At 35.8% G+C, this 27737-nt stretch overlaps 2 long non-coding RNA genes across 13 annotated transcripts in view; one reads left to right on the plus strand and one right to left on the minus strand.

Annotated features, from left to right (window-relative positions):
• Positions 1-27737, plus strand: part of LOC118200065 (uncharacterized) — a 418146-nt gene that overhangs the window by 282343 nt on the left and 108066 nt on the right. The window lies entirely within an intron of this gene.
• LOC118197308 (uncharacterized) overlaps positions 1-27737 on the minus strand; it is a 397612-nt gene that overhangs the window by 100517 nt on the left and 269358 nt on the right. For 9 of the 11 annotated variants that reach the window (XR_015042271.1, XR_015042268.1, XR_015042265.1 and 6 more), the window contains one exon: positions 12047-12116. This is a non-coding gene — a long non-coding RNA (uncharacterized LOC118197308). Of the gene's footprint in view, positions 1-3727; positions 3888-12046; positions 12117-27737 lie in introns of those variants that run through there. The other 2 variants (XR_015042270.1, XR_015042272.1) reach the window with 1 other exon arrangement.

Below are 27737 nucleotides of genomic sequence, written 5' to 3' on the forward strand. Positions count from 1 at the left end.
TCGTTGCCTGCTAAGCCTAACGAACCGCCATTTGTTTACATATGAAACTCAGTACAATAGTGAATTAAGTCAGTTTCTGCAACTTGAATGTCTTTTTGCTGAGTGGGACCAAAAATAAACTTTCGGTCTTGTGCACCGAAAAATCTACTTTCTTGTTTTCTGGACGAATTGCTTGTTTTTGCATAGAAACTCTAATTTTAATCGTAAAAAAATTTTTTATTTGACTGTTTTTAACTGAATTGAACGTTTTTCTCCGTTTCCCAAATTTTAATGAAGGTTTTTTGAGTTTTATAAATTTCTGCTTTCCCCGAAGTGAGAACTTATGAGAAATATATCTCTAATTAAATTAGAAGAAATAGATTTGAATGAAATGCAGCAAAAAATGTGTATAATTTAATAGACCCTACAAGGAAGTCATGTGGTATCTGCATAAGATTTTTTCACAATGCGAGAAACATACATACTTTCATGCAGAATCCTTCATTATTTAATTTCTTTAAATATAATACAGTGCGGTAACATTTGGTAGAAGCAAAATGCCGTTTCGAGACTTATAGCCCTTCTGGTTTAACGCCCTTTTGGGCTAAATATTTAATTTTATTCAGGGGAAAATAAAAATGCACTTGAAATCTAATACCAAATTCCATTCTAATAACAGAAAAACATCTGAAAGCTTTCAGATTTTACATTACGCCCAAAACGGCGTATTTTTTTAACATTTTTGTGTGTTACCTTTATTTATTAAATATTATGCTCTTCGTACTTAAACCGTAGAATTCAATACAACAGCAATATCGTAAATAATTTTAAAATGAGGAGCATATTTGTAGGATTTCCGATACTCAGTCTCGCGCGCTGCAGATAATTTTTTCCCCCGTACAATGTTGCTATTGTTCCCTTTGAAATCGTTGAGTTTGTTAATCAAAAATTCGTTAAAGCGTTTAAAAATATGAAATCGATTATAAAACAAATTCCAAATTAGGGCTTCCAGATGCTCATATTCATTGGAGGATTACGTCATTCAAAATTTGACGGCTCTAGGTACCTTTGTTTCATCACAATGCGAGAAACATACATACATTCATGCAGCTTCTTCATTATTTAATTTCTTTAAATATAACACAGGGCGATAATATTTGGTGGCAACAATTTGGAAAGTGAAACGGATGTTTAAAGGTTTAGACGCAAAATGCCAAAACGAAATTAATAGCCCTTTGGGCTAATAATTAATTTGATATTCAGATCAAGTTCTCTTTTTAATGGAAACAAAATTCTTTATGCAAAAGAAACGGTCTACATAGTTCGAATCATTACACCGACTTGCATTTAAGAATTTCAACATCATCATTCACTTTTTAATTTATTGACTCTTAATTTCTTTAATAAATAAACAAATAAGAAAAAGGGTAATTAAGTTGTTGCTATTATGATGTGTTCCATATTTACGAACAAACGTGGCATTGTTTTGAATATTTAAATTTTTTACTGCGTTTGCCGCTACCTTATTTACTCCAGTATATCGACTTGTGAAAGGAAACTTTAATAATTTAGTAACTATCTAAATTGTTGAGATATACAACATGACTATCATTCTACGCGGATTGGAGAGAAATGAGATGCGCAAATATAACTACGCAAAGAAACAACTCGTAAAACATATTTTTGTACCCGAAAATGCACTTAGGAAAATTGCTCTTTGGACTGATCGATCAATATCCAGGGAATATATATTCTGTGTTATTATTCCATCATTTCAGAGTGACCTAAAATCGAATCTAGTAAACATTCTTTGTCGTCTTGGTTTGTGTACTCTAAATTATTCACTCACCTTGTATCTTCAGCTTATATATTTGCGTGCTGCTGGGAGTTGGTTTGGGGGATTGGTTTGGTGATTCGAATTTGTTTCACTTTTACCATGGTTACCTAGGACAGTCTACATTTAATGGACGTCGAGCGGTTTGGATCCAGTTGTCGGTAGGGCTAAAGTTTTAATGTCGAAATGGGCCTCCATTACTGGAAGTGTTGAAAACAGAAAGTGGTATTTTTGAAATTCACTACGTGGTGTAAAATGGAGCTAAAAATATACTCAATTTTGTAAATGCTTAGTTTAAGTCTTTTGTTTTTGTAATGCTCAATTATCTTTAGTTTACTGTTAAAAAGTTTCATGAGATATTTATTCAACGAATCCAGTTAAAATTTTTCTATTTATTTATCTTAACTTACTTTTTATACTTTCTAAATTTTACCACATCTTCTACTTTTCAGTTTTTTGATGCATTACTTACTCAAGCACATATAATCTAAAACAATTAATTAAAAAAAGTCTGAAAGATTTCAGATTTTACATTACACCCAAAGGGGCGCTTTTTCTGTTCATTGCCTTTATTTATTAAAAATCATGCTCTTCTCACTTAAACTATAAAATTCAATTCAACAGTAATATCGCAAAATAACTTAAAAAGAACATATCTTTAGAATTTCCGATACACAGTCTCGCGCGCTGGAGGTTTTTTTTTTTTTTTTTTGTACAGTGCTGCTCGCTTTGAAATCGTTGAGTTTCTTAATAAAAAATTCGTTAAAGTGTTACAAAATATGAAATCGATAATAAAGCAAATTCCAAATTCCAAATTAGGGCTTTCAGATGCCCATATTCGGTGGAGGATTACGTTATTCAAAATTGGATGGCTCTAGGTACCGTTTTCTCTATCACAATGCAATAAACGTACATACATTTATGCAGAGTCTTCATTATTTAATTTCTTTACTTATAATACAGGGCTCTAATATTTGGTGGGAACAATTAAAAAAGTGATTCACCGTTTACAAATAAAATCGATCCAAAATGCCAAATCGAAATTAATAGTCCTTCTGGGCAAATTGCTGCTTTGGACTAATGATGAAAAGGAAAAAATGTATATATAGTTTTTTAGAATCCGCAAATTTCACACAGCCTAACAAGCCTTACACATATTCATTTACTAAGGGATTAACTTGGGTCTCAAAGTTTTACTATTGATACCTCTTGAATATCTTCAAGTAAATGCCGTGTTACCATGAAAGGTTGAAATAATAATTTTTGTATGGTTTCTATACGAAGAAATTTAAAAGAATTCTCAGGTTCTTAAAATATTTAGTTACAAAATTTAATAAACAAAAATATTTTAAATGCCAGCTCCATTCAAATGATCATTAAAATAATAAGTTATTGCTAAATATTTTAATAAAAGATTAATTAAAATAATTTTATAAATGTTCAGGATTGAAAAACTTTGATAGATAAACAAATTTATTGCTTCATTATAAAGGTGTTTAAAAGTTTGCATGATTTTAAATAATTTTAAAACTGTTAATATGATATAAAATATTTTTGCCAGTAGATTGCCATTTCAAGCAGCACAAAATCTTTAATTTGTCTTCATAATTAAACATAGTGCGTTTCTTAATAAAATGATAAATTTGAATGCAATTCATATAATTTTTTATATTAATTTACATTTTTATTTTATTCCGTCCAGTGAAAATAAATCTATTATAATTTCGGCGAGTATAGTGTAAGTTAATATATACCTAGGGATCGTATTAAGCTCATAAAAGTGCTCGTGTTGCTAATCAGTATTTAGATTAGAATTAGTATTAATTTAGGCAAAGCAATCGAAGTCATCTGCCTAAGTTCCATCAAAGATGATCAGACAGACCTAAAAGATGGAGTCTTCTCTCTTACCCTATTAATATCGTCTCATACGTAATTCCAGATCTACATATTGCAAGTGCTCCCATTGTGCTAAAGTATTAACTCATAAATGTCCATATCTTGTCAAAAAATTGGTCCAAGCCATGTACATTCAGCCTCCTCTAATCGTCACATAGTCCAATACGTGGCTCATATTCTATAAAATAAGAAAATGGCTTCAGAACAGCAGTTTTCGTTTTAAATTATAAAGAAATTAGGTTATTCTTAAAGCAGGAAAGATGAAAAATGAGCAATGCAATAGCCAGGACTCGAACAACATATACTCCTCCTTTTAAAGGGCGACTGAGGATTAGGAGACAAATCCTGGTGGTGGAGAATCATCATCCACCACCATTTTTAGTTCAGGCGCCACTGTAAAGGCATTATGTTATTTCGAAGCAGGAGATAAGCGACGGAGGACGTGGGCACTGTTCCTTTACTATTAGGTTAATCAGTACAACACCACGCCCACCCTTATCTAGAGTTGGCCAGTTGGTGTGGCCACAGTAGAACCTCGCACAAGACGCCCAGATCCAGCGCCTAGAGCCTCCGGTGGGTTTCGAAGCAGGAGAGATGCCTTCGCCGGGGACTATTGTGTACCAAAATATAAGCGTATATACGCTTTTGTCTATATGTAATTGTGTATGTCTTTGTTTATATGTAATTGTACCCATGTATCTACTAGTGTTATCACATATCTTGGCACTGTATAGTTAATATACATCTATTACGCACGGATAATCATGTACCTAATGTGTCTGTATATATGTATATGAATTTATGTTCTGTATATATGATAATGTAACTATGCATCTGCACATTTTATCCTGTAACACGGCACCGTATCGCAAAGAACTAACTAGAGCCCCACTCTAAAATTAATTGCACTAAAGACACTGTACTACACAGTACTAATCTAGGGTCTAACTTTTAATTCACTGTACTAATTACTTATTCCAGCATAACATTGCGCACCTAATATTTCAGTATGTACATGTCTTCTGTAATCTAATGATAATGCTTCAAAGGGTCATAGTGTACTCAACATATGAGTACACACGTTATGTATATATGCTATCGTATCCATGCTTTTGCATACACGTTGTAACATGGCAATGTATTATCCAGTGTCTAACATTAATTAGCTTTAACGCCACTGTATGAAGTACCAAATTTGTATGTATGTTTATATATTAGTATATTAGCACAATGAACACGTATGGTTATCTAGATAAAGGTGGACGTGGCGCTATACCGATTAACCGTATTGGTAGAGGGGTGGTGCCCACGTCCTCCGTCGCATGTCGCATGCCTTCGCCGGGACTCGAATCACGGACCTCTCGAACGCGCCGAGTGTTCTGATCACCACACCACGAAGGTTTGCTAAGAAGTCGGGAGAAATATCTTATATAATGTTAATTTAAATTCGAACCTGATTTTTCTAAGAAGTAACTAAGCAAGGGAAGGTTCCAAATCGCAAAATCTGAACTGAAATCAAAATGTGAAAACTTCGAAATCATTTTATAAATCCTGTATCAAATGGAATATCACGGAAGAATCATTCAGAAAGTAAAATAAAAAGAATATTGAAAAAAAAATAATACTTATATTCGTGCTAATACATCTGATAATGAGCTACTATGCCTTTACATTTTCTTTTATACATATTTTGCAAAATGCAGTTAATATTTTTTCTGTTAATAATTTTATACAACATTTCTATGGATTGCTTCCCATTTTAGCTGTAGATAGTCACTTTTGCGGCCCGCATGATAAAGTCTTAAAAAAATAGTTTTACACTAACCACACAATAGTAAAAATTAAAAATAAAGATATGAAATTATATGTTTGGCAGACTGCACAACATCTGAAAACTGGACAGGTTTTTCTTACACATTTTAAGTTTTGAAAAGTCCTGTCATGTATTTTCCTCAATCCAACCTCTAGAAAACAAAAGCTTAGGTCCACGAATTTCAAAACGCGGGTTCTTGTCGTCGAATGAGGAAAACTCGTTGCAAACGCTATCTCATAAACGCAACGTGGCAGCTCAATCGATTTCCAAAATGCCCGACGGTTGAAGCTGCTTAAATATAATTTCCATCAAGTTTGTCTCACGCGAAGGACATTTTCTAACTCGTTATGGCAAATATTTTGCGTGAGACAGATTGACACCTGTCTATTTTATTTCCAAAAAGGGTCAAGGCCATTCGCAAAAAGATTGCACAATTTCAATCTTCGTCCAAGGCTCGTAGCGCATCATGGACATCACTCAAAATTTTATCAAAGGTGTCAGTTGATTAAGAAATGATTCAGTTAACATGCAAAGCCAGAACACTTGTTCATCGTAGATTTCTTGACATTCTGAAGAAATGAAAATTGTTAAGATGAAGAAGTTCGCAAAAAAAATTTATTTTGCAATATGTTTTGCCGGTGGTATTTGTAATGATGGAGTAAAGGGCATGAGTTTTTATACATTGAGCATCTGCATGATTTATCATTCCGAAATTGCGTTGTTAGTTATAAATCATCAAACACACGAGGCAACTGACAAGTTGCTCGTCTTATAAGTTCCTAGCTGAAAAAACAAGCAACGTATAAATCATAACTCTCCCAGCGCAAAATATTTCATTGTTCCCTTTTTGACGAAATATTTTTAACTACACCATATTTTACAATATATCCTTATCCCCTTGGGTACGGATTTATTTGAGAAACGTTTTGCATCTGGAACGGATATAATTTTTGGTTGCGATTCATCAATAGCTACTTCACTTTAGGAGTATAAATGTAACAAAATTTAGTATTTAGGTAATCCACTATATTTCTAATCTTCCTTATTCTGTCATCTTGATTTTCCTCTTCAGTATCCGTAAAATGTAGAAAGTTTGAAATATCAAAAGCCTATCGCGTGCCAAAGTGCTGGCAAAAATTGGAGTACTTATTGCATATCGTTTTGACCAATACATGTGCATTTTTGGCTTCTTCATGTGCGACATCAAGATGCATAATGCAATATAAGCTTTCATTTCATCAGAACTTACAGGAAACTATTTTTTTTTTACACAACCTTCATTTTCTATCCCTTGTCTGGTATATCTATTCGTCTCTTCTACTATAGTGTCCCAAAAATCTTCATTCAAGACTTCTTTCAAAACATTTAAAGGCGTAGGATTACTACCTAGTCTACGCAAGCTCAAAGGATTAATTCCAGATATTTCAGAAAAACTTTTTATATCGGCTACATTTTCTTCTTCTTCCCAAATCCATTCCTCTGATACTGGTTCACGAGAAGATTCACTATCACTGCTCGATAGACGTCTTGTGACTCTTCGAAACCTTGATATTATATTACAATTGTCATCATTTTCTAGTTCAATATCGTCTTCATCACCTTCGCTTTGTATTTCATTGTAATTGTCAATTTCAGGATCACTAAACAATTCTTCTTTAGATTTCTCAAAGTCACTTTCGCTATCACTATCATAAAATATATTCCTTGTTTTTGACATAATGGGGCAGTGTATAGCAAATAATGTTCACCGAAATACTGTAATTGCCTCTTCTATTATGACTGATACAAGCTACAATGAAATGAACAGAATTGTGCATAACCTCAAATAATGTTTTAGACATGTCATCCGCTCCTAGGGAAAACAAGTGAATGTCGTCTCTCAGACGTCAAATGTACCCAAGAGTTTAATTTTTGGTTTGACGTCAACCGCTCCTAGGGGAAAAAAGGGAATGACGTGTCTCAGACGTCAAATGTACCCAAGGAATTAAACAAGGGCATATTATACAATCTGTTTTTAAGTTGATGTGAAACACGTGATCGCAAGAATTAGCCATATTCTTGTCCTGTATATTTTTAAGAATGTTTACCCATTTGACTGAAGTAACACGTTGCGAACTTTTGAGCAATTTATGCTGAGAGCCTAAAGCAGAGAATATGTCTGCAAGGTTTTTATTCGTAGAAATTCGAACGTTGAAGATAACAATATTTTTACTTCTTAGTATTCTTAATACAATCCTTGTATGTACACACAACACTTATTGCGTTCATGCAACTATTTGATTCCTTCGGAAAAATCATCTTTTGGAATATTGCTCAAGTCTCTGGTTATAGCTTTCTAAATTCGTTAATAATATTAAAATACCGATCTCTGAGGGAGGTTTATGGGAGGACTTAGAATACTTTACTTTTACTAGTTACTTTTCGGCCAGAACTTTTTGATGATAATAGAATTCTATGACACCGCTTTGTAGTTCAGCAGAAACACAATTTCGATTGAGCTTTTGCAATCTTAACCTGATGAGTTCGCTTTCGAAGTCCCGTCTATTAAGTCTATACAAAATATTTTTTTTTTCGAATGGCGGGCACTATTTTTTTTTCCGACATTGGCCACGCCTTAGATCGGAAATGGTGTCCATTTTATTCTGGAGGCACCTAACAGGCGACCACCGTCCCCCCTATGAAGGGACGGACAGTTATAGCCATGCCTTCTCCGGAATTCCAACCCAGGCCTTCGATGGCTGCCCTAATTATACCACTATGCCATCAGGGCGGCTCTATACAAAATATGGAATTTACTGATTGTGTTTTAGACATAAATTTCTTATGAATTACCTTTTTCACAGTCAAGAAATGTCACTAAGATGGTCTTTATTCGGGAGTTCTGAAACCGAAACTACTGTGGCCATGGTAAACCTTCTTCACTTCAAAACGATAATTTGAGTTTTGACTCGGGAATGTAACCATTGCTCCAAGTTTTGAGTCCAGTCAAAATTTGTTTGGAAAAGGTCAAGATTAATATCCATCATTTGGATTGAATCTTCAGATGCAGAAATCCCATCATTCTTCCATACTGCTGTCATATTAAGAGGGAAAAACTAGAGCAAAGTTTTCTTTTTTTCAAGATCCACGTTGATTTTGTGAGCAATGTATTTACTGATGTTAAACTTATCAGATACCGTTCACAGAGACAGGTGATAAATTTTCAGCAACCACAATCGAATGTTTTCGAAATTCCCATCAGTCTGAGTCTGTGAAAATTATCATTCTCAAGTTCATCATAAAAATGTCCACGTCCGTCACAAAATCCTCCGTACCAATAAAAAACATTGGATTGTATTATGGCTTGATTCGCATTCTCTCCTTCCAGCATTCTTTCGTGGTGTAACGATAACACACATGGCACGTTTTCGAGAGGTCCAGATTCGAGCCCCGGAGACGGCAATGGACATCTTTCACGTCTCCAGTTAAAAAAAAAAAAACCTAATGACTTTACAGTGGCGAGCTAAGTAAAAAGGTGGTGGACCCTGCGTCACCACCAGGATCAGGTGACTAAGCCCCTTAACCCCCCAGTCACTTTTTGAAAGGGGGAGTATATAAGGGTTTTTCTCCATCCTTCTAGCATGCCTTCGTGATGTAATGGTAGCACACTCGACGCGTAATCGAGAGCTCCAGGTTCGAGGCTGGGGCATTGTTCATTTTTAATATCGCCTGCTGCAAAGTAACATAATGGATTGGATTGGATTATTCAAGTATGGCAAAGCACACGAGAGCAATCTGCCTAAAGGGAAGGATGCCTTCGTGGAGGATTTTCTAAGGGAATCTGGCTCGTATACACGTTACAAATGGGAAACACGAAAACACCCATGCAGCCAGCCCGTTCGCAGGATTCGGTTTGGTTTAGGTTTATTAGATTACGGCAAAGCACTCGAGGGCTATCTGCCTTAAGGGATGGATGCCTTCGTGGAGGACTTTTTAAGGGAAACTGGCTCGTATACACGTGGGGAAAACCACGAAAACACCCATGCAGCCAGCCCGTTCGCGGGATTCGAACCTCGGACCGAACTACCAGTGTTCAGCGACTTTACCGCTCGGCCGCTGGTGGGCGTTCGCAGGATTCGAATCTCGGACCAAACTACCAGTGTTCAACGTCTTTACCGCTCGGCCGCTGGTGTGCCAAAGTAACATAATGACTCTAAAAGTTTGCTCATAATTTCAAACACTTCGAATGCTTTTTTCTGTGCGTTTTAGAAAAAATGTAATATCGTTGGTTCATTGCTCAGCTTTTAAATCCATAAAACAGATAATCACTGGATCAAAGCTTAATGATTAACTGAATAGAAAATTCAGTCTGTAAACAGATGATATTTTAGGAAAAGTAAGTTGAGATGTCACAATAATACAAATACTATCAAATATCATTTGGCAAATTTGCTGGAATTTCTAAATTAATTAATTCTAAAATGTACTAGATGCACTGTGTAGGCCGCTTGCTTATGAAATTTCATGACTTTCAATTTTTTTACATAAAATTAACCAGTTTTAGTTAGAAAATTATGTAACATTTTCAGCACGGATAGATCTCGGAAGCTTTGCCTTAATTAATATATTTTTTTCAACAATGTAAAAATTCATTCTTTTATGGATGATAGAAACATCTTGACCCATAAATACATAGCTTATGAAACTTTTCTTAAAATCACATTTTTAAAGATATAACTCTAATTTTCACTTCCACAGCTTAAATTCATCATTTTATCTAAACATTTTTATCTAAACATTTTAAAATTTTATTCACAGACATAAAATACAGTATGCATTAAAAAAAAAGGTTGATCACTCTGGAAACCTACTGATTATTATTCAAAACATATACCAAACAAAGTTTGCTTTTTAGTCTAATTTAAAACTTTATGCTTATAATTATAAATCCATATTTGAACTTCATGTCACTGTATCAACATAGCTACAACTCCAAATGCCCAGTATTTGTATGGTAAATTTTATTTTTCTGTAGACATTCGCTTTTTCCTTTAGCATCGTGCTTCGCGTTGTCACACTGTAGAATTCTGATAACAATACTTTTATTTTTATAAATTACTTTATATTCGATATTCCGAGACAGCGTTATTTACAAGGGTTTTTTAAACATCAGCTTTATATTCGAAAGAAGCTTTTTACTGAGCAGCATAATGACCAAGGAGCTACTATACAGTCGAATTCGAATACATCCTTTTAAAAAAAATAGTAAAAAATGTCTCTCACAGGGCATGGAACCATTTTTGTTGCCATACAATATTTAAATAGATAATTGTCACTAATTAAACGTTTTCATAGATTTGAAAGATACTTTTGAAGATTTTATTTTCAAAAGTTTTAACCATATTTTTTACAATACATTGCGTCTGCTCTGTCATTTCTAATGAAGAAAATTGCTAATAGTTCTCGTGAGACGAAGAGAATGAAATATATTTTCGCTAATTTTTAAAAACATTGTTGTGCGGAGCGAATGGCGTGCTATTAAAAGTGTTCCCTACAGCAATCGTGTTTCTTTTTTCCTATCGAACGTTTTGGTGGTCCATCCTCAAGGCCTTATAACGCATCTTCTTTGAGAGTTCCTTGACCAGGAACTTTCTCTTTGTTGTTTGGTCAAGGTGACTTCATAAACAAGAAAATGTTTAATACAGAAGGTCGTTCAAGCAAGTTCAATTCTTGTTTATTTTTAACAGTTCTTAAACTATCCTTTGACATATAAACTGTGGTAGAAATATATATATATATATATTGACTTATAAACTGTCCTAGAATAATATATATTATTGCATTTGAAATGATTCACTAAAATAATGTTACAACATGTATTCAAAATAGAAAATAACAGGCATCAGACAAAAACCGAAACACAGGAGTTACTTTAGAAATTTTGTGCAAACATTATCTGTAAGAATAATGAAGCAGATTTGTTTTCTCACCAGATGAAACGTTGAAATATGATTACTTAAATATGCCATTTATAAGACTGCATTTCAATTGGACCACAGTTACATTGTTTGAATCCGATTAAGAATAGAAAAAGATATGTCTTTTTTAATAGGGAACGTTATTGTATCAGGACAGGACAGGAACAAGTACAGGGGACACCACGCCATCGCAATTGACAAAAATGGTATAGCCCCCATGCACTTACCTCTCTAGCGTACCACCCCTTCCATAGGGGACCTGATTACGGTAAGCATAGGACATAGTACTAACAACATATAAGACATACGTTCGCCATTAAATTTCTGAGCTCATAAAATACTCTTGTACATTAGGATTTTTTGGAAGCAACAGAGGTTGAAAAATTAGCAACCGCCTTGGCCGGGAATTGAACCATGGACCTCTGAAATACTGGTTCAGTGTACTGACCACTACATCACGAAAGCTCGCTAGGAAGGCGGGAGAAATACCTTATATTCTGACGAAAAAATTAAATGAATAATTATATAAAACTCAGATAGCTAGAAAAATATTGAAGTGTGACTTACATAAGATCTTCGTATGACTGGCATCGTCATTCATGATTGGCATAGCTATAAAACACAGAATTGCCTATTTCTGCAAAAAACAATAAATAAATAAAAATTAAAAAAATTAAATAAGAACATAAGAATACACGATACAAAATAAGCAAGAATTAATGTTACAGCTTTTTATAAATGCACAGAGAAAACATTAATTAACTGTGCCAATACTCCTCACTGAAATGGAAGCTTTACAGTAATTTTCAATGCTATGTATTATATCGTCCAGGATTTCCTGAGTTTATGCTCCCGGTAAGTGCTAATTGGAGGCTGCAGGAATGCGGTCGGCGTCTTGGTACATCCCATGCATATTTTATCAAATTTAAATCTAGAGATGTCAGGAACACTCCATCTACTGGATCCCTTCGCCCTCCCTCTAACTGGTCTGCAATGCAGAGCAATGTGATGGGCATTATCGTCCAGTAGAATAAAGTTATAACCCGTCTCACTGCTTAACAACTTGGTATAAGGTATAAGGATGAATAACCCCATCTCTATATACACTGAAGTAACAAAAGTCATGGGATAGCAATATGCAAATATACAGATGGCAGTAGTATCACGTAGAAAATGTATAAATGCGAAGTGCTTTGGCAGGGCTTTCATTTGTGTTCAAGTTATTTCATGTGAAGAGGCTTTGACGTGATTATGGCCGCACGACGAGAATTAACAGACTTTGAACGCGGAATGGTAGTTGGAACTAGACGCATGGGTCGTTCCATTTCGGATATCGTTAGGGAATTCAACATTCCGAGATCCATAGTGTCAAGAATGTGCCGACGAGACCAGCGACGTCTGAGTAGAGTTGTCAATGTTCACAGACAAGCAACACTGCGTCAAATAACCGCAGAAATCAATGTGGGACGTACGAGGGACGTGTCCGATAGGACAGTGCGGCGAAATTTGTCTTCCTTGGGCTATGCCAGCAGAAGACCGACTTGAGTGCCTTTACTGACAGGTGACAGGTGACTGCAAGCCCTGGACACCCGCACGACTTTGCCAAAGGCTACTCGGGTGTAGTCCAGGACCCGCAACTATCTAGAAAAACACCCCTCAGGGCCGCCCGAGCCTCCCGCGCCTGGCGCCGAAACCCAAAGCCTAATTCACTGCATTTGCAGTTGTGCATGCCAATGTGGGAAAAGAGCATCCCTCCTGGTGCACAGTCCTCCAGCCGCCCAGGCCCCAGTATTTATTTAGATTTAAATCCTAATAATACATGGTCATACAAGGGCATTAGGCTCGTTGGGGCCCTCTGACAATTTGTTGTTTAATACATGGCCATACAAGGGCTTCGCTGCTTCTTGATTATACATATTTGTATACATGATGGTTGGAAGTACATGCTAAATAATGATAAATACAATGCTATACACTACATTATACTTTTCATACATTACAATTATATACTCTATGCTCACACCCTTATGCTGTACATTTCATAATCAATTCGGAAACATGCTATGTTACTATGATGCTCACGATTTTATACTATACAATTAAAAAAAAAAACAATTTAAATACAATTCAATACCAATCAATACACAAAATTTAAATACAATTCGATATACAGAACTGTTCAAGACATTCAAATTATATCCAGTACTTTTTGTTGACAGTGCCATTTAATTCACTAAACATTTTCTTGCATTAAATTTTAAATACAATGTAAATACAATTCAATGTAAGCCTTTACTGACAGGACGACATCGCTTGCAGCGACTCTCGTGAGCATATCGGTTGGTCCCTAAACGAATGGAAAACCGTGGCGTGGTCAGATGAGTCGCGATTTCAGTTGATAAGAGCTGATGGTAGGGTTCGAGTGTGGCGCAGACCCCACGAAGCCATGGGCCCAAGTTGTCAACAAGGCACTGTTCAAGCTGGTGGTGGTTCCATAATGGTCTGGGCTGTTTTTACATTGCATGGACTCGGTCCTCTTGTGCAACTGAACCGATCATTGACTGGAAATGGATACCTTCAGCTACTTGGAGATCACTTACAGCCATGCATGGACTTCACGTACTCAAACAACGATGGGATTTTTATGGATGACAATGCGCCATGTCACCGGGCCACAATTGTTCGCGATTGGTTAGAAGAACATTCTGGACAATTCCAGCGAATGATCTGGCCACCTAGATCGCCCGACATGAATCCCATCGAACATTTATGGGACATCATCGAGAGGTCAGTTCGTGCCCAAAACCCTGTACCGTCAACATTTTCACAATTATGGACGTCTATAGAGGCAGCATGGCTCAATATTCCTGCAGGGGACTTCCAACGACTTTTTGAGTCCATGCCACGTCGAGTTGCTGCACTTCGCCGGGCAAAAGGAGGACCGACAAAATATTGGGAGGCATCCCATGACTTTTGTCACTTTAGTGTATTTCAGAATTTATAGTTATAGTGCTCCTGCAATTTTTGAAATTAGAATTTAAAGCATCTCAGTGCGTAACATGAATACAAGCCAGTTTCCCAAGTCCTCTACGATGATGTCACTCCCTTTAGGCAGACAGCCTTCATGTGCTTTCCCATATTTAAATAATCTAACATAATCTGCCAATTAACTACTTTTCCACTGGACTTAGCTTAATAGAATTAAAGCAGCTTTTTGTATTTGTTCATTTAATTTGTTTTCTTTAGTGTGTTTGATAACATCTGAAATTTCCGTTAAAATAATACGCCGAATAATGAATATTACGTTAAACAACAAGAATCAATGTAACGTAACGTAATGTATCGTTACATTGATTTAATCAGCGTAACGTAATGTACATCCCATTACGCTGATTCTTCTTGTTTAACTTCTTCAATAACATCTGAAATATTTAAGGGTTGCATACAAAATTGTTTGTAGTGCAATAGATGACAAATTCTAGTTCAGTATATTTGGTGCAGTACATCCTCCAAATTTAGATTATTCAACTGCAATTTCTGCAGGTAAATCTTTATACAATGGTTATACTATAAGGATGTAGGGATTTATATTTATTTTAACAAATATTTTCAATTTCAAGTCCAGACTTTTCTATAAGCCTTCATTCCCCTAATCGTCAGTGCCAGAATAGTTAAATGTTGTAGCGAGCGTGAATGCACGCAAGTTTTATATGTTGAAGGAAGTGGTTCAAAGCCGAGTTTCGATATTAGAAAGGGAGAGTTCAGTACAATATACAAATATTTATCTCAGATGTAACAGGACTGCAGATGATCTCCAGAACATCTCAAAGGGAAGCATGTATGATACTAATAGAGCAGAAGTGTTGGCCTTTTTAGGAATTTTATTCTTATTAGGGTGCAAAAAAATGTCAAAACTCAATTTGGAGGAAGCATGGGCAAAAGACGGTACTGGTCAGAAACCTGTGTGCTGCTATTAGATTCGACGATAAAGGCACAAGGTATGTGCGAAGAAAAACTGATAATCTTTCAATCAGAACTGTCAAAACTTTTATACACCAGGTGACGAACTCACAATCGACGAGAAGTTGGAAGCCTTTCGCAGGAGATGCTCTTTTATCCAATTCATCCCCAACAAGCCCGCAAAGTACGGTATGAAACTTTTTGCAGTTGTTGAATCACAAACGTTTTATACATTGAAGCTTGAAATTTACTGTGGCAATCATCCCCCAGGACCTTACGAGGCTTCTAATTCAAGTAATGACATTGTCAAAAGGCTAATTTTTGCGTACGAAGGTTCCAACCGTAACCTAATGACTGATAATTGGTATACAAGCTACCCGCTAGCTCAATATCTTCTTACCAAGGGTATAACACTTGTGGGCACGCTGAAAAAAAATAAAAAGGAAATTCCAAATGAATTCCAGCCATCAAAAACAAAAGAAGTCGGCAGTTCACTGTTTGGTTTTCAAAAGGATATGACAAATGTTTCATATGCAACGAAAAAAAATAAGTGTGTAGTACTCCTCAGTACTTTACACGATGATGACAAAATTGACCAGGAAACAAATAAACCTCAAATAATCCTGGATTGTAACAAATGTAAAGGCGGAGTTGACACCATAGAACCAACTTTGTAGTAATTTCACTGTCGCCCGAAAAACCAAGAGGTAGACAATGGCAATATTTTTTGCACTGCCAAACGTAGCGGGCATAAATTCGCAAGTGCTCTTGAACTTCGCCAAACCTGAAGCAACTATCAAGTTTAGAAGATATTTTTTGGAAAATCTAACTGCATCTTCGATGAAATTACATCTTCCGAATTGTCTGAAAAGGTGTCCCCCGATAACATCGCGACAAAAACATCGCGGACGAAAACGTCGTGGAGAAAACAACGCAAGGCGAAAACATCGTGCTACAAAACATCGTGGGAGAAAACATCGCAAAGAGAAAACATCGCAGTCCTAAAACATCGTGGTACAAAACATCGTCGTCGAAAACAAAGCGGTTCAAAAACTTCGCAATTTAAAAACGTCGTCGTCGAAAATATCGTGGTAAAAAATAAAGTATCTACAAATCATCGCATGACGATAACATCGCAGACATGCTTTTTCCACACATGCTTTAATAACTGTAAATGAATATTCCCATAAAGATTTGTGAGCGCAAAATGTAAAGAAGGATAATTTTTACTTTCACATTTTTTATTAACTAATAAATTTTTTCTGAAAAAGTAAGAAGGAAACTTAAGCATAGAAAATTAAATGCAACTTATAGATTATACTTTTCATGAAAAATTACCAGTAAAAACTTTATAAGAAATGATTTATTAATGGCCTTTGTTAGTTAACTATGTCGGTTTAAACTTCTATTAATTGCTATAAGTTGCATTAATTTGCTATGCTTAAGTTTCCTTCTTACGTTTTCAGAAAAAATTTATTAGTTAATAAAAAAATGTGAAAGTAAAAATTATCCTTCTTTCCATTTTGCGCTCACAAATCATTATGCGAATATCCATTTACAGTTATTAACGCATGTTTGCGAAAAGCATGTATGTAAAAAGCATGTCTGCGATGTTATCGTCATGCGATGATTTGTAGGTACTTTATTTTTTACCACGATATTTTCGACGACGATGTTTTTAAATTGCGAAGTTTTTGAACCGCTTTATTTTCGACGACGATGTTTTAGGATTGCGATATTTTCTCTTTGCGATGTTTTCTCCCACGATGTTTTGTAGCACGACGTTTTCGCCTTGCGTTGTTTTCTCCGCGACGTTTTCGTCCGCGATGTTTTTGCCGCGATGTTTTCGGCTGTAACCGTCTGAAAATGCCATTTTTCCTGTCGCATTCCAAAGCTATTATTAGAAGGCTGGTAACAACAAAAACTGACAAGACGGCAGAAAGGGACGAGGAACTACCTGCAAAAAAGATCAAAGGACGCTGCGCTGAGTGCGGTAGAATGAAGAATAATTACACTACCAAAAAATGTTCTGAGTGTTCTAAGTTTACCTGCAGAAATTATCTGCGCAAGACAGTAAAACTTTGCAAACCCTGCTGCAGTGAACAGGGACAATCTGAGGAGGATTAAAATAGCAAAAGGTTTTTAATTTTTTCATTTGTGAAATTTATTGCTTACCGAACCTTTCTTTACGGAATATTTATAATTTGTAAATTTGATTTATGATCTTATAATTTTCATACAGAAAATACTATAGAATACTATTTAATTTTAAATTACATTTCCAGTGCATTCCTCTTTCTGAATTAATTAAAAATTCGTAATTTCCATCTTTACTGCTTTTTTTCTGTTATTCTTTTTCTTATATCAGTTTTACTATGACGAATCACCTTATTAATGCCATGTATAAGATTAAATAGTTTCAGACACGAAGCAGAGACTCGAAAAACGACCTGGCGTACTTCATACGCCGCACCTCTAAAATTATACCGTACGCCAGCCCCTCCAGCTGAGGGTTAAACTGAAAAGTTAGCCAGAGCGTGTTTTGCAGTCGAGTACGCACGTTATTGTTTCTACCAGCTGTTTGAATCCTGAATCTCGGCTTCGCATTCTTGCCGCCGAAGTTTAATATCACGCCGGTGTAGGTTTCTAAGTCAAAGCTAAGTTGAATTAATTTGTATAGTTTTGAATTACTTACTAGCTTATTTCTTAAATTTAGTTTGTTGGCATTATCTTCCTTCTCCACACAAGTGGATGGTGAAATTGTAAGTACCGTCTGTAAATAATTAAGTTCAATAAAATAGGCTGTTACACCATTTCTGCAAGTCGCTACACAAGCTATCAAACAGGTCTAATGGCAGATTATGCAAGCAGAGAAGGCTAGATCTTACAAACTGCATCTTGAGTTTTAAATTTTTTTCCCTCTATTATGCACGTGTATTCACGATGGACTAGTACTATATTAAGTTTTTATCCTACTGCATTTATATTAATTATGTATTGAATTTTTCGGAAAAGATGGGTAGGAAATCATGAAAAGTCAAATATGCATGTACTGATAATTGTAGTAAAACGTTGAACTGCTGGATATATAAGATCTTATATTGATCTCTAATATACAGTGGGGAAATGTTTTAAATTCCGTAAAAGTTTTTCAGCACTCTGCACTTCATTCTGAACGCACTTTCTCTTCAACCTGAAAAAAAAATCTGATGTGTACACCACACGACTTCCTTGTACGGAATATTAAATTATACGCATTTTTTCTTGCATTTCATTTAAACTTATTGGATTGAATTAAACCTACTTTGCCGACACCGCATAAACCACAATAGAATAAATGCATTCTTCAAAATTCACTTTGTTTACCATAGCGACACTCTGGCGCTAGGTTCACTTAACAGTATTATATTTCGTTCATATTATAACTCAGAATGCACAAAATTCATATCATTTAAAGAATTATCTAATCGTTGCCACATGTTCTATTCAAATACTATAATAAAGATAGAACGATGTATAAAAGAAATTAAGCAAGCAAAACAAAAAAGAAACAGTTTTTCACAGACGATTGAGTATTTCTCATTCAATTAATTCAGTTTTCACTTCGCGACAAGGCAAAAATACATAAAAACTCAAAATATCTGTATTAAAAATTACGAAGTAAATCTGAAACGCTTGTTTCCTCGAAAAAATTCCAGAAAGGATTAAGCATGATTTAAATAATAAATGAAGGCGTTATCTTTGCTGTTGCGAAGCTAAGTTTCTCTAGATTGGCAACAAATCCGCTATCCTGCTGTTTCAAATGTAAACATACAGGGGTTGGACAAAAATATGGAAACACCTTTAAAAAAACATGTTTCTTTGCTTAATGTGGTGTAGGAAACCCGTTGGCATCCAAAACAGCTTCCAGTCTTCTCGGAATGGATAAATACAGTTCCTGTATGTTTGCCAAGGGAATATTATACCGTTCTTCCTGCAAAACGGTGGCACGTTCAGATAATGATGTTGGCGGTGGATAACGAGAACGCACTTTCCGTTACAATGTAGACCACAAAGGTTCGATAATATTCAGGTCTGGTGACTGTGGTGGCCAGGGGAGATGGGACAACTCATCCTCGTGCTCAGAAAACCAGTCCTGGACAATGTGAGCTGTGTGAACAGGGGCTTTGTCGTCTTCGAAGACCATCACCATCGGGGAACAAAGTTTGTACCATGGAATGAACTTGATCGGCCAAAATGTTCACATAAGTCTTGGCAGTCATGTGCCCTGACACAGTTATCATGGGGCTAGCAGAGAACCACGATATGGCTGCCCAAACCATAACAGAACCCCCGCCATGTTTCACTCTTGGCAACAAGTAGTCTGTATTATAGTCTTGAGATGGCGTTCTCCAGACGTAAACTCGGCCAGAAGTGGGAAACAATGTGAAAGAAGACTCGTCAGACCCTATTACTCGCTTCCACTGCTCTATAGTCCAGGCTATATGACTTAAACACTACCTTTACCTGTTACGGGCATTAGCATCACAGATGAGTGGCTTCTCAATTGCAGCACGGCCAGCAATTCCCTGTTTATGAAGCTCCCTTCTAATTGCTTTGGTACTCACAGGGTTCGGTAACACAACATTCATTTCAGCAGTAACTTTTGCAGCTGTGGTCTTCGTATTTTTCGTCACAATTGCCCTTAATGATCGTCTGTCATGATCACTCAGGACACACTTTCGTCCGCGCTGTGATTTAGCAGATGATGTTTTTCCGCTTTTCAAATATGCGGAATAAATCTTCGATACGGTACCTCTTGAAACACTAAACAGCTCGGCTACCTTGCTTACGGAAGCACCTACCATATGTGCTCCAACAATTTGCCCACGTTCGAAGTCTGTTAACTCCTACATAATGCAATGACAACTTCACATAACTGTATTCCGACAACTGAACTGTTTAGCACATTTACGAAGTTGTATAGGTGGCGTCAGTAGTCAAAAACGCCAGCGCCACCTACATATTTCATTAAAATCAATCTTTCTTTTCAAACATGCATTTCACAAGGTGTTTCCATATTTTTGTCCATCCACTGTATAAGAGTACAATTTACAAACATATAAGAGTAAAGAAACTGAGATTACTGAGCCGTGTAACAGAGTGGATATATATATAAATATATTTATATACGTTTGGTGCGGTCGATTGCAACCAAAATACGAGGTGAACATCTACATGTTATAGCAGTCCTATATACAAAATTTCAACGTTCTGAGGCTACTCGTTTTTGAGTTATGCAAGATACGTACGTACGTAGTCACGTATGTACATACGATCGTACAGACGCCACGAAAAATTCTCTTCAGAATTCATTTTAAAGCAGTTTTATAATTTTTGTGGAGGAAAAGGGTGTTTTATTCTGTCCTTACGAACATATATCACGGAAATACATCGTTAAATTGCATTTGAAAGAGGTCAAAATGGGATATTTTCTTTGAAATATGCTGCCTGAAACTTTTGGCGATTGCAATACTTCTTTTTACTTCGTACAAGGAAGTAAAAATAAGTACGATGATGCACCTTTACGTAGTTTTCAAATAACCATATTTAATCTGATTTACCAATACACTTCCTTTGAAATTTCATAACAAACTCCCTGAAGAGAAATCTTTTAACTACTGCGCACACCTGCATTTCCAAAACTGTCTATCAAACTACACTTACTGAATTTGACAGCTATTCACTGCAGAGCGTTGAATCTTTTGTGAGAAGAAAGCTGCGTGTATTTTCAACGTACCTGTTTCTTTCTCTATCAAATGAGGTTTAATTTAACGTCTATAAATTATTAAAAAAGAATTCATATAGGAAGAAATGGATAGATGTCACTCAAATTCTCTCTTTGTGAGATATTTTAAAACCTATATTTCGTCTCTAAGAGGCAGACAAAAGATACAGATCTGAAAGAATTCCAAATGACGTCAAAGTTTAGTCTACATATCACGAATAGTTGGTGACCTTGCAATAGTAGAAGCGAAAAAGGATGTACAATAAAATAATTTTAAAGCACCTGTCACGAACTTGACATGCATGAAAGATTTTTCTTAACGGCATTCGTACAGATGGGGTAAATTACATTTTTGATTTTCCTTAGTGAAAGCATTGAAAAGTGCTGAAACTATTATTTCGACGCGTAGCATAGACAATGCATGACATTTAATTTATACCTTTGAGGAATAGTTTTGCCCAAGAAAATTGCTTTGAGACAATACAGTGTCGATAACACTTAATACGTATTGAGAAATTCAGAAAATTATTTGAACTTGGACAGTTCTAGAATAATTAAAAAAAAAACCGCGAAAGCATACTGACGATCTTGTTAAAATATATACCTGATTTTCGACCTTTCTGTTCTGGGCAAGACAGGAAATTTCAGCTGAAATATTTCCCTTCATTTTTCTTTCTAGCACTAAATCTGACAGTTACTATTTCCTGTTTAGACGTTTACAAAGAGTCTAATAATTATGCAAAAAATTTTCAATTTTTTGTACTATTGTAATTATATAGAATGACGTCATTATTTATATGTCCTTCGCTGAGTTTCCTGTTTGAATAAATTATTGCAAGGTTGTAATTATTTTCATTTTGATGTCACTGAAATTTTACTGCCTAATATTTTCATTTGAATAGGTGTATATTTATTGCTATGTATGCATGCCACTAAGAAATATCGTTACAGGAAATTTCTTATAAATTATTTTATTAATTTTACGTAGCTATTGAATTTTGGTCTCAGTTCTTTTGTATTGTGACTTATCTTACTTGTCTGACAGTAACATCATATCAAGTCCATGAATTTTATTGCGGCGAGGTTCGCGAAATTCCATCTGTCGCTGGAATGGGACTGGGCCACCTTATACATGTCAGCACGAGTTTCCCTATTCCAATTTTGGGGAAGAATCATCAGAGGACTGCTAAACCTCTCCACTAAACACTCGAGGGGATATCTGGCTGTATTTTAAGTTCCCTCATGTATCATAGACGGTGTCCGCCGATAACATCGCGGACGAAAACGTCGCGGAGAAAACAACGCAATGCGAAAACGTCGTGCTACAAAACATCGTGGGAGAAAACATCGCAAAGAGAAAACATCGCAGTTCTAAAACATCGCGGTACAAAATATCGTCGTCGAAAATAAAGCAGTTCAAAAACTTCGCAGTTTAAAAACATCGTCGTCGAAAATATCGTGGTAAAAAATAAAGTATGTACAAATCATCGCATGACGATAACATCGCAGATATGCTTTTTTCAGGTTTTAATAATTGTAAATGGATATTCCCATAATGATTTGTGAGCGCAAGATGTAAAGAAGGATAATTTTTACTTTCACATTTTTTTATTAACTAATAAATTTTTCCTGAAAATGTTAGAAGGAAACTTAAGAATAGAAAATTAAATGCAACTTATAGATTATACTTTTCATGAAAAATTACCAGTGAAAACTTTACAAAAAATGATTTATTAATGGCCTTTGTTAGTTAACTATGTCGGTTTAAAATTCTACTCAATGCTATAAGTTGCATTAATTTTCTATGCTTAAGTTTCTTTTTTATTTTCTCAGCAAAAATTTATTGATTAATAAAAAATATGAAAGTAAAAATTATCCTTCTTTCCATCTTGTGCTCACAAATCATTACGGGAATATCCATGTATAGTTATTAAAGCCTGAAAAAAGCATGTTTGCGATGTTATCGTCATGCGATAATTTGTAGATACTTTATTTTTTACCACGATATTTTCGACGACGATGTTTTTAAACTGCGAAGTTTTTGAAGAGCTTTATTTTCGACGACGATGTTTTGTACCACGATGTTTTAGATCTGCGATGTTTTCTCTTTGCGATGTTTTCTCCCACGATGTTTTGTAGCTCGACGTTTTCGCCTTGCGTTGTTTTCTCCGCGACGTTTTCGTCTGCGATGTTTTTGCCGCGATGTTTTCGGCTGTAACCATCATAGACAATACATTTACGAACTTCCAGAGCTTCTGAAGGATTCAAGACCGGGCCTCTGAGTCAGAAAACCTAACCACTATGCCAGTCGGCATTCCCAGTTTTTGTGCTAGCAACTTTAAATTTTAAAATAAAATTCAGTAAATTTTGGAACAGTTAATGGATTGCTAGAATTTTTTCAAATGGAATCAACCGCCGCGATCAGTATAGAGATTAGTGACCTTGACTATCTGCCGCAGTTTTGTTTTAAATAAATTTTTATGAGAAGATACGAAGTTGTTTTCGGTTATTAAGACCTATTATTTTATCTTCATGAACTTGAAACCTTTTATTATGCGCACAGCATGAGGTCCACATAAGATTAGGGTTGAGAATAGCCCCAACACACGTAGTACGCTTAGATATCAAGATAATGGTCCCGAAGATGAATGAATTAACTCAGCATTGCGCAGTGACTCTGCACATCCATTGCAATAGATAAGCTTGCAGTTGGCATGGCCTAATCAAGCTTTATAGTTTATAAGGTATTTCTCCCGCCTTCTTAGCATGACTTCGTGGTGTAATAGTCAGTACACTCGGCCCGTATTCGAGAGGTACGAGTTTCGATTCCCGGCGAGAGCATTGCTCATTTTTCATCTCTCTCCTGCTTCTAAACGCCTTAATGTCTGCAACGATGCACGAACTAAAAAAAGGTGTTGGGTGATATTTCTCCCCCACCAGAATTTGGCGATAGGGTCCACTAATCCCAGTCGCCCTTTAAAAGGGGTATATAAGGTATTTCTCCCGCCTTCTTAGCATGCTTTCGTGGTGTAACGGTCAGTACACTCGGCGCGTATTCGAGAGGTACAAGTCCCGGCGATAGCATTGCTCATTTTTCACGTCTTTCGCCTTAAAAATAACCTACAAGTGTTTTTAAGTTTTAAGTATAAAAGCTTTTATTGATGAAACAAGTGTTCTTTCCTTTTAAATAATGTATTATTATATTTTTATGCCCAAATATTGTCCTTTTAAAAACTGCGATATAGAAAGCATAGAACCTTTCCAGAACCTTTTCATATAGAAAGTACAAAACTGGTTTTGTAAGCACTGGTACCTCATTTAGTGAATCCGACTTCATTGCTTTTTCATTTCGTGAACCAGGCTTTACATGGCATGCCTACTGTGAGTTGTGTTGTGACTTCTCTTACTTCTTTGACAGTAACAACAGAACAAGCCCGCGAAATTCATGGTGGCAAGGAGTACAAGATTCAGCATGTCGTTTGCAAGAGCCTTGGGCACCGTGAAATTACGACTTTGATCAGTTCCGCTCCCAATTCTGATGTGGACACCTCGGGAGTGGACGCGTCAGATGGTCTCCCACCTCTCTTGCCCTACCACCAACCTTTCGAGAGGACCTTTCGGATAGCCGCTTTTTCAGAGTACCCCCGTACCGCACAGAAGTTATACATTTACAAACACCCATTCCTTCTCCGGAATTCAAACTTGGGCCTCTCGGTACGGCAGATAGCGTCGCCAACTACTAACCTGGTTGGGCGGTTGGACGCATGCTGAAAATGTTTATATTACTTGGCTAAGACAAGCATTTTATATCTAGATTTTTTATCTGTTTGTCGATCTGCTGTTATTTCTTCTATTTATATCTAGATAAAGGTATAAGATTATTCTCTACCTAAGAATAAGTGTTCAAAACTGTCGATCTGCTGTTATTTCTTCTATTTATATCTAGATAAAGGTATAAGATTATTCTTTACATAAGAACAAGTGTTCAAAACTTTGTCGATCTGCTGTTATTTCTTCTATTTATATCTAGATAAAGGTATAAGATTATTCTTTACATAAGAACAAGTGTTCAAAACTTTGTCGATCTGCTGTTATTTCTTCTATTTATATTTAGATAAAGGTATAAGATTATTCTCTACCATATGGAACACCATATGGAAGTCCGGCGAGAAACAGACTGCAAGCAAAACCTGGACTTGTTGGAAAACATCACACAAGCCCACTGTTGCGGTGTCCACAATGCATGCTCTCTACTCTAGGCTAACCGCAGACGACAGTGAGTTGCAGTAAGTGGAACGCATCTGACAGGTCGACGAGCATATAGACCAATCTGCCCTAAGCGTCTGTACACGGTCTGCCTTGAAATTGTCGTACCAGTGGCTGAAGAGAGCTGACGAGACAGGTTTGAGGCTGTGCTCCGCCTGTTTCTTTTGGCAGTAACTGCCAAATACCGGTCCTCATTCGGCGTTGTAACTCTGGGGCGACCTGTGCTGTAACGTCTACTCACATTACCATCATGTTGGAATCGTTGCGAAAGCCTGGAGATGACACTCTGGGCAATTCCAAATTCGTATGATCCTTCCAGTTGGGTACGACCACATTCCAGACGTCCGATAATTCTAAAACGTAAAAAATCAACCAAATGCGCCCTTTTTGTTATAACTATTCGGTTATCGCACTGAAATGCTTATAAAGCGCCTGCGAACAATTTTACTTCTTTGCCTGTATTCCTTATATATCACTCTCTTACACTCTCGTCATTGCGACGTACCATCGGTGTCATCTGGTTACTTCCTGAAATTTGCATATGATTCTTGAAGATGTGTGTAGTGATTTTACAGGTGATATAATTATTTTAGAGTTCGATTTCCGTGTGACTCCGAATTATCCTTAATTTATGGACATAAGTGTATATCTAGATAAAGGTATAAGATTATTCTCTACCTAAGAATAAATGTTCAAAACTTTGTCGATCTGCTGTTATTTCTTTTATTTATATCTAGATAAAGGTATAAGATTATTCTCTACCTAAGAATAAGCGTTCGAAACTTTGTCGATCTGCTGTTATTTCTTCTATTTATATCTAGATAAAGGTATAAGATTATTCTCTACCTAAGAATAAGTGTTCACAACTTTGTGGATCTGCTGTTATTTTTTCTATTTATATCTATATAAAGGTATAAGATTATTCTCTACCTAAGAATAAGTGTTCAAAACTTTGTCGATCTGCTGTTATTTCTTCTATTTATATCTAGATAAAGGTATAAGATTATTCTCTACCTAAGAATAAGTGTTTAAAACTTTGTCGATCTGCTGTTATTTCTTCTATTTACATCTTGATAAAGGTATAAGATTATTCTCTACCTAAGAATAAGTGTTCAAAACTTTGTCGATCTGCTGTTATTTCTTCTATTTAATAAGATAGATGAATTGCACAGGTGAACATGATAATAATTTTCAGGACTTTAAATGGTTTTAAGTCTAAAAACAAGTTTACGAGTTTGATCTAGCCTTTGGTTTTCCTTTGGAAACAATATCTTTTTCTTCATATAATGCATTTTGAAATATCAGCATAAAAGAACATTACAAATATTCCATTTTCTAGCTTCCGTGTGTGTGCTAAGTGCCACATTTATATCAATATTGTGCTTGAAAGTAGCTTACTTTTATTGTTTTCTATACAAATAATATTTAAACGAACTGTCATTACTTTTCAGTGTCCAATTAAAAAATCATTTATATCACCTTGAATGGAATATTAAAATGCCGCATTATCTCAAAATGAATATCTCTGCCGAGGAAAAGAATTATTTCTCTCTATTTGAAGCAAATATACTTTCCACGAGCAAAATAATAATACATTGCGCTGCTTTAGGACTTTCTGAACCTTGAAACTCTTTGCTGATACTTTTCGTGTATATGCACTATTATACATTTATCCTACATCACGTAATTTGTTCCGTTAACATCAAAGTAGTCGCATTTACTTTTAACCTTGAGACCGAAATATATATTTTTTTAAATGGGAATACCCTACTCTTAGAAAGGAACCAAGCATGTTGTTTTTGATTGCTGTACCTCCTTTTTTGTGAAAAAAAGTACGCATGATCGCGTTTCTCTGCTTCAGCTCAGCTGAAAATTCCCAGCCGTGACCATAGCTGCAAATCTTCAACAAGGTGTTGATTTTGCATTTTTTTTTTTTTTTTTTTTTTTTTGAACAAAATGTTGATTTCACTGAAATCTATTTCATTCGGTTTCTCTTTTTGTTCTACATCCACTTTAAACCAGGTAACCAAATTTCTCTTAACGAAAAACAGATTCGTCTCTGATTTTTCTCGACTATTTTGGCTAAACCGAAATTATGGAGAAAAAATCATTATTCCATTAAAGGAAATTCTGAAAAATTAATTTCGATGAAGCAAAAAGACGGGGAAAATTAGGTTCTGTTAACTGAATCGGAGGTTTCGGAAATCAAACAATGGAAAATTAATTTCGGTTGATCTAAATGGTGGAGACCATGGAGGTAGGAAA

The sequence above is a fragment of the Stegodyphus dumicola genome, chromosome 7 (genome assembly GCF_044657685.1).
Source record: "Stegodyphus dumicola isolate Sdum_Otavi_A_Nest chromosome 7, ASM4465768v1".
In the NCBI taxonomy this organism is placed as follows: Eukaryota; Metazoa; Arthropoda; class Arachnida; order Araneae; family Eresidae; genus Stegodyphus; species Stegodyphus dumicola.